This window comes from Sinocyclocheilus anshuiensis, unplaced genomic scaffold (genome assembly GCF_001515605.1).
Source record: "Sinocyclocheilus anshuiensis isolate Anshui unplaced genomic scaffold, SAMN03320099.WGS_v1.1 scaffold2433, whole genome shotgun sequence".
Lineage (NCBI taxonomy): Eukaryota > Metazoa > Chordata > Actinopteri > Cypriniformes > Cyprinidae > Sinocyclocheilus > Sinocyclocheilus anshuiensis.
Window position 1 is genome coordinate 175418 of NW_015552722.1, and position 7265 is coordinate 182682.

A 7265-nucleotide genomic window follows, 5' to 3' on the forward strand; every position below is an offset into this window, starting at 1 on the left:
CCATTTGCACCATGGTCGTTATTTCCTGCTGCTTAAATCTGTGCTGTAGTGCTATAAAAATTAGTCTCGCGTAGCCAGACATTCAGACTGACGGCTGAAGGTCTGGAATTCATGGCAGCCGACATGTCAAACAACCAATCACAGTTCATTTCATTCAGCGGCACATTTCGGTGCGTGGAAATGTTGCCTCAATAACAGACTGGTGTGTAAAACTCTCCGACGTGTTTGAAAGATTCTGTGCCGCAAACTTAAATATTTTACATACTTTGAGAATCCAGCGTTTAGTTGATCCTGAGTGCAGTTTTACAGTAGTTCCTATATGACCGGGATCTTTTATCGCTGGGGCTTCTCCATCTTCCAGTACCAAATGATGTGCAAATCCAGTGTCAGAACGTACCTTGTCATAAAACATTCGTCACCGAAATGAAGGGAACAAACAAACACGCTTGAGAAACTCCGTTGCTGCCTTGGAAAAACAAATTGCATCCACTGTTCACATAACAGTTATTTTTTCCTCACATCCAAAAACACACTCTTTAGAGATATTAGGCTTGTTCGACTTCATGCGGCGCCGCAAAGATCGGCTACCGCCCGTCAAAAACAATGCATTCTGGTTACATTAAAATGCTTTTGTCCAACTTTGATCGGCGCTGCAGCCGCCCTACGATCACATGTGCATTCAAAGTATCGCGAGAGCAAAACGGAACCAGCCGCCTAGGTCAGGCACTGCAAAAGCCTCGATGACGACACACTTTATTCCCATTGGTTAGATTCTGTGATGACAAGCACGATGTGTGTTACATATTCTAACAATTCAATTCCAATGATGCTCTTTTTATAACAGTAAAAGCATGTTTAGGTAGTCGCACTGTTATATTGAGTCACGTTTCAAAAAACACTGATGAACGTATATACACCCCCACTTAATTGGTATTTAAATAGCATATGTTAATGTTTAACTTATTCATTAACAGATGATATCTGCGAGGCGTCCGTTACAGATTTTCCCTGTGTGTTATTGTAATTATGACTGTCGAATGCTTGACTTGACTCTTGGTAATGTATTTTGCGCCACCCCCAAAACATATGATTCGAATATCAGTCGAATATCGGCAAGATTCGAAAATTCCGATTTGACTATGAAAATCCATAGTCGAAGACACCCCTAATATGGTCAAAACGTTTTTTTTTTTTTTTTTTTTTTTGTATTCCCCAAATGTCTTTGTTTTAGCTTCAATGTTTTGACTTGGAAAATAGCAGAACATTTCTTTTAAATATCTTATTTTGTGTTCCACAGAAAAAATAAAAAAAGAGGAATGTTTGGTAGAAGAATGACATGAGTGATTGTTGACAGAATAGTAATTTTTTGGTGAACTATGTTCCATTATTGCCTGCTAATCAGAGAATGTGAGTGCTGGCTGAAAGATCCATGTAAAATATATGATAGTGCCACATGAAATTACAGTAAGTACTCAAATAGTATAAGAGAACTAAACCTGATATAATCAAGTCATATTCAAGCTGTCGGCCAGTGATTTGGAGAACTTGTCTGTGTCCTCACACACGCTCAAATGCAAACACAGTTCTGCTCCCCTGTGTCTTCCTTTAGCACCACCCACCGTGATGAAACACTTTCCTCCTGGCAAGGTGAAACTGTGCTGAAGCTGTATTATTAATGAGAGACAGTGAGAGACTCTAGCAGATCAGGCCACAAAGTGTTTGAAGCAAGCTGTATTCTTGTGTGTGTGTGTGTGTGTGTGTGTGTTTAAAGGGTGGGTGTGTGTGTGTGTGTGTGTGATACTAGCAAGATACTACTACTCATCTCTTCCTCTGAGACTCTTACCAGCAAATATATAAAGACACATGCAAGGTCTTGTGCCTGAGAACAACACCAGAACCACTCAATAAAGATCTGAGTTCTTTCTAAAAAATCAAACTCAGACCCAAAAGTGAATCTAAATATACATTCTTCATCTTTGTAGTTCCAAATGTAATAATAATAATAATAATAATTATTATTATTATTATTATTATTTAACCATTAATAATAATTTTAATAATTATATAATTTTATTTTATCATATATAAAAATAATTTCTCCACTCTGACAGATCATTACAACTTGATATGGTTCTAAGTGGTTTCCAAGAGTACTTAATGTACTTCTCATTCTATTTTAGCTTATCAAATATTCGTGTCTTCTGATTAATGTATATCAACATCTACAGGTGCAGAAACTGATTTGAAGATGGAAAATAAAAGTATGGCACTCACTTCAACTCTATGCTGACAGGTGAATAGTCTGTAATTATAGCTAACCTAAACATTTTATTCGTTAATTTGACATTATAATACTTCAATTTTGTCTTACCTAATGACATTTTCATGATGGAGATATATAGCACAATGCAATCAATGCTACTTTTATTAACTAGTCTTGATAAGTCACGAGGATCAGGGACTGGTGAAGGGCTAGAGATGAATAGAGAGACTTCTGCGTGGCTCTTGTCACTAATTAATTCTGGCGATGAGATAAACTGGAATGAATAGACACCATCAGGTGCACAACAGAGAAACTCTGAGCTCCACAGACCAGCTAATTTTATTAAAAGTTAATGCCTCTGGTGACCTGAGCTGACACGACAAATCATCACCATCGGCAGAGAAATAGAATCTTGTTTAGAAATAGAATGTTACAAGCATTCAACTGCTTCTTTAAGAATTAATTGATTTTACAATAACTGCCTAACACATCAAACTGCCTAATACATTTTACTCTGAAAATCAAATGATATATTTAACTAAATATTTTTATTATTGATTATTATTAATAATAAATATACACTACTGTCAAAAAAAAATGGGGGTTAGTATGATTTTCTTTAAAGAAATAAAATAGTAATATAATAATTTTATTCAGCAAGGACAAAGTAAATTAATCAAAACTTACAGTAAAGACATTTATAATGTTACAAAAGATCTCTATTTCAAATAAATGTTTTTCTTTTGAACTTTCTGTTCATCAATCCTGAAAAGAAAAAAAAAAGTATCAACAAAAGTATCAACAAAAATATTAAGCGGCTGTTTTTAGCAATGATAATAATTAGAAATGTTTCTTGAGCAGCAAATCAGCATATTTGAATGATTTCTGAAGGATCATGTGACAATTAAGTTATGACATCACATAAACAAGTTAGAAAAATAGAAATAATAATAAAAAAAAAACAGAATAAAGAATAAAATAGAAAACAGCTATTTTAAATTGTAATAGTAATTTTAAATGTGGCTAATGTGTCTCTTAACTCAAAATTGGATCACCAACAGCAGGTAAAAAATGGCAAGTGCAAATAATAAAACACAGCTAACCATGTAACTGTTTGTGGTGGTAACTATTTTGTTGGTGTGAAAAATCAGAGATATGTATATACACTGTAAGAATATAAATGTCAGGTGAAAAAAAAGTTGCAATGGTTAATCTTAAAAATTCCAAACCTACAACAGATTTGATGTAATGATATTATTATGGTATTAAAATATAGAACATCATGGCTTTATGTGAACATACACCTTCACAACTTGATATATTTCAAAATGAATATGTGTATTCCTACATAAAAAAAAAGGTTTGCACAAAATAGCAAACTGAATTTGTTCTCAAATCCAGCCATGCATACAGGCCTTGCTATCATTTTATTGTTTTCCTTTCTCACACAGACATTGCTCTTTCTTTCTGTACTTCCTGTACATTCACTCACACAGCTTTTGAATTTCAGCTTAATTAAGAACATAATGAAATTCACTTTTGTGCCGCAGCCACCGCTGTGACAGCTCTGATTTGCCCAGAGTCTACGGATTCCAAACTCCAGTCAATTAACACAAATCCAGTGAACACTAAATATTAAAGCGATTAATGGTTTTGAAAGGCAGGCTGGTGCCTCATATGCTGGTTTATGTCACATGTGGCGTCTGATCTGTCTCCTGTGATTTCAGTAGAGTGTCAGTCTGAAGTGAGATCTGGCAGCTGACCCTCCGGTACTTGATTTGATGTTCAGTGCATCTGTTGCTGCCAATCCAGTTAATCGAACATTAATTAGCTGTATTTGCTATTAAGCGAAATGTTGCTTATACTTAGGGTTAGGGATTTTATTCAAAACTCTAATCAATAATACAAGCGTGCATGATTCCTTTCTAAATGTTTGGACTTGGCAGATGAAAAAGTCCCAGAAGACGATATGCAGTATATAGATCCACAATTGTGGTTTTATATGGGCCACTATGCATAAATCATCAGCCATATTGGAATGGTCAAAGCCAACATTCAAAAGCTAGTTGGCTATGTCTACAAAAGTAGTTATACACATGTATGAATATCTATATTAGTAATAGACTTCAGCATTGCATTAAAAAGTTGTCATATATTTTCAAAACTGTAATATTTAGTTACATATAAAACTTAAACCAACACATTCTCACCTGTGAAAGGTTATCCTATTTCTTCAGGAATTTAAACTTTGGCTGTTTTTACAACCAGAGACTGCACAATGTGGTGACATATTGGAAAACTCATTGATTTTTACTATGAGTGACAACACTTTGGCCGTTCCAAGATGGCAGATGCGTGGTAACCACCTATTAGCCACCCAGAACCATAGAGTGATATACATAGATGCCTCATTAGCAGCTGTTTCTATGGGCAAATTGACTATACATCTGCAACCACAGTTATACACATGTATGAATATCTACTGTATAACTGTTTAGACGTATTTAATATCTGTATAGACAAATTTAATTTAACATTAAAAAGTTAGCATTGTAAAAACATAGTTTCCTACCTATGTTCTACATTAAATGCATTGCACAACTGGCTTTTCAGTCAGTTATGAAACAACATTTCTTGAGGTCCTTGCTGGCCGAAGTGCATTGTGAAATCTGCTGGGGTGTTAAAAGATTCGGGCTTACGTTTTATTGTCCACTGCTTCTCATGTAAATATACTCTACTGTTAAAAAGTTTGTGGTCAGAATATATATATATATTTTTATGGAAATTAAGAAAGAACATATTAAATTGATCAAAAGAGACAGTAAAAACATTTATAATGTTACAAAATATGTCTATTTATTGAAATTAATACTTTTATTAAGGATGCATTAAATTGATCAAAAGAGAATTAATAAATTTGTTACAAAATATTTTAATTTGAAATAAATGCTGTTCGTTTGAACTTTGTATTCATCAAAGAATACTGGGGAAAAAAAAGTTTCCACAAAAATATTAAACAGCACAACTGTTTTCAACACTTACGATAATAAAAATATGTGACACTGAAGACTGGAGTAATGATGCTGACAATTCAGCTGAAAATAATGCTGAAAAATAGTTATTGTAAATTGGAATAATATTTCACAATATTACTTTTTTTTTTCCATATCAAATGAATACAGCCCTAGTGAGCATAAGATAATTATTTTAAAAACATTAAAAAATCTTACCAACCTCAAATTTTTAAACAGCGTTTTTTTATAACATGTTGGCTGAGCAAAATATGCAGGGATCTTACAAAAACAAAATTTGTTCATTGCTTTTGATTTATTAGGGTTTACTCACAAATTCGAATAGGTTTACAGAACTATAGCTGATTTAATAATAACTAAACTGTGTTGGTTTTGAAAATGTAGAAGTGGTTATAAAGCCCCCGAGGGGCTTTTTACTTGGACGGGACTTCTGAGGAACTTTAAAAAAGCAGGGATGGAACAGGCTGATCGGAATGCAAAGCAGCAAATTTTGTTCGGGACGACTTGATTGGGGTGCTCGCTGTGCCAGTGTAACTTGATAGCTTTGGAATTATGTCTTCCAAAATGTACTTGTGTTGGATAATTATACTTCTGACAGGAAGTCCCACGGAAGGCTGGGACAGCTAATTTCAATAAGGGTAAACAATTGCTGGCACCTCTTTGCTGGTCGTGTTTTAATTAGAGGCAAATCCAACACATGCGCTGACATTACTTTGGAGAAGGACGAGAAAATTAAAGCCTGCCTAAGGTTATTTATGACTGCCAGTTGGCACAAACACATGCACACAAACAGTCTTGTCTAGAAATTGGTTTTGATGCATTATTTGTGCATATACAGTGTCAGTCTCAGTGTCTAGTTTGGATTAAGAACTCCTTAGTAGACTTGTTCTTGTTGAATTGATATAATGATATCTAGATTAGCAGATCCTCTGTTAGATTATCTTTGTTGCCATTGTACAATGAGATAAAGGAATACATCCACTCAAAAATGTCTTGGATGAATGTAAACCTGCATGTTTCTTTATTCTTTCTAAAGCACATCTCAAAAGGAGATGCTTAGAAGATTGCTTATGCTGCTCATTTTTTCCATAATGAAAGTCAGTGGTGACTTCAAAAAGATAAAAACCATAAAAATAGTGTATATGACTTGTGTGTTATATTCCAAATCTTCTGCAGTCCCATGCTAGTTTGTGTGAAGAATGGACCACAATTTAGGTTGTTATTCAGTAAAAATATTCTCTTCAGCTTTCCAATTTTTCACATTCTATATCAGGAGAGAGAAACAGACCAGTCCTCCCTCATAATGCTGGATTTAATGAGGCTTTGAAACCGGTTGGGTTCAATGTCACCCACATTTGTCCCACTCAGGGCACCAGAGCATGAAATGTTGCCTTTCACTGTGATTGCCATCGGCTATTGCCCCTACCATAAAGAAGGTGCATCACGCAATACGATGGGGGCCAGTTTGGATAAACCTTGCATTACCTTCGTATTTCATAAACAGAATAGAAAGCATCAGCTCAAGTCGGGTTTGATGGGAGAAAATAACAAATGACTCTTCTTAATGCTTTGTTGAGCACTAAACACACATCTCTGTGGTCTGCTTGCAAAAAAGTCACAACATCCATCACAGCAAGAAACTAAATAAAACAAGAATGTTCTTCAAAATTGCAAACTCAACAGATAACCGTCCCTGACCATTAGAAACCTGGCTGTCCGTTTGCCCCAGATAATCATAAAGCACTATATGAGATTGGTACAGATTCCCAAAAGTATTGTGTAATGATAAAGTACAGACATCTCTAACCACTTTAAATCACAGCGAGCCACCCATCTGAGTTTTGTGGTGCTGTAGTTGCATAACTGCACATAAAATAGTTTGCAGCAGAGGCCAAAGAGCAAATAAATCTCCACAGTACGTGAACCACAGTCATATTCTGAATCAGACCTATCTAATGTGATTTATGCAA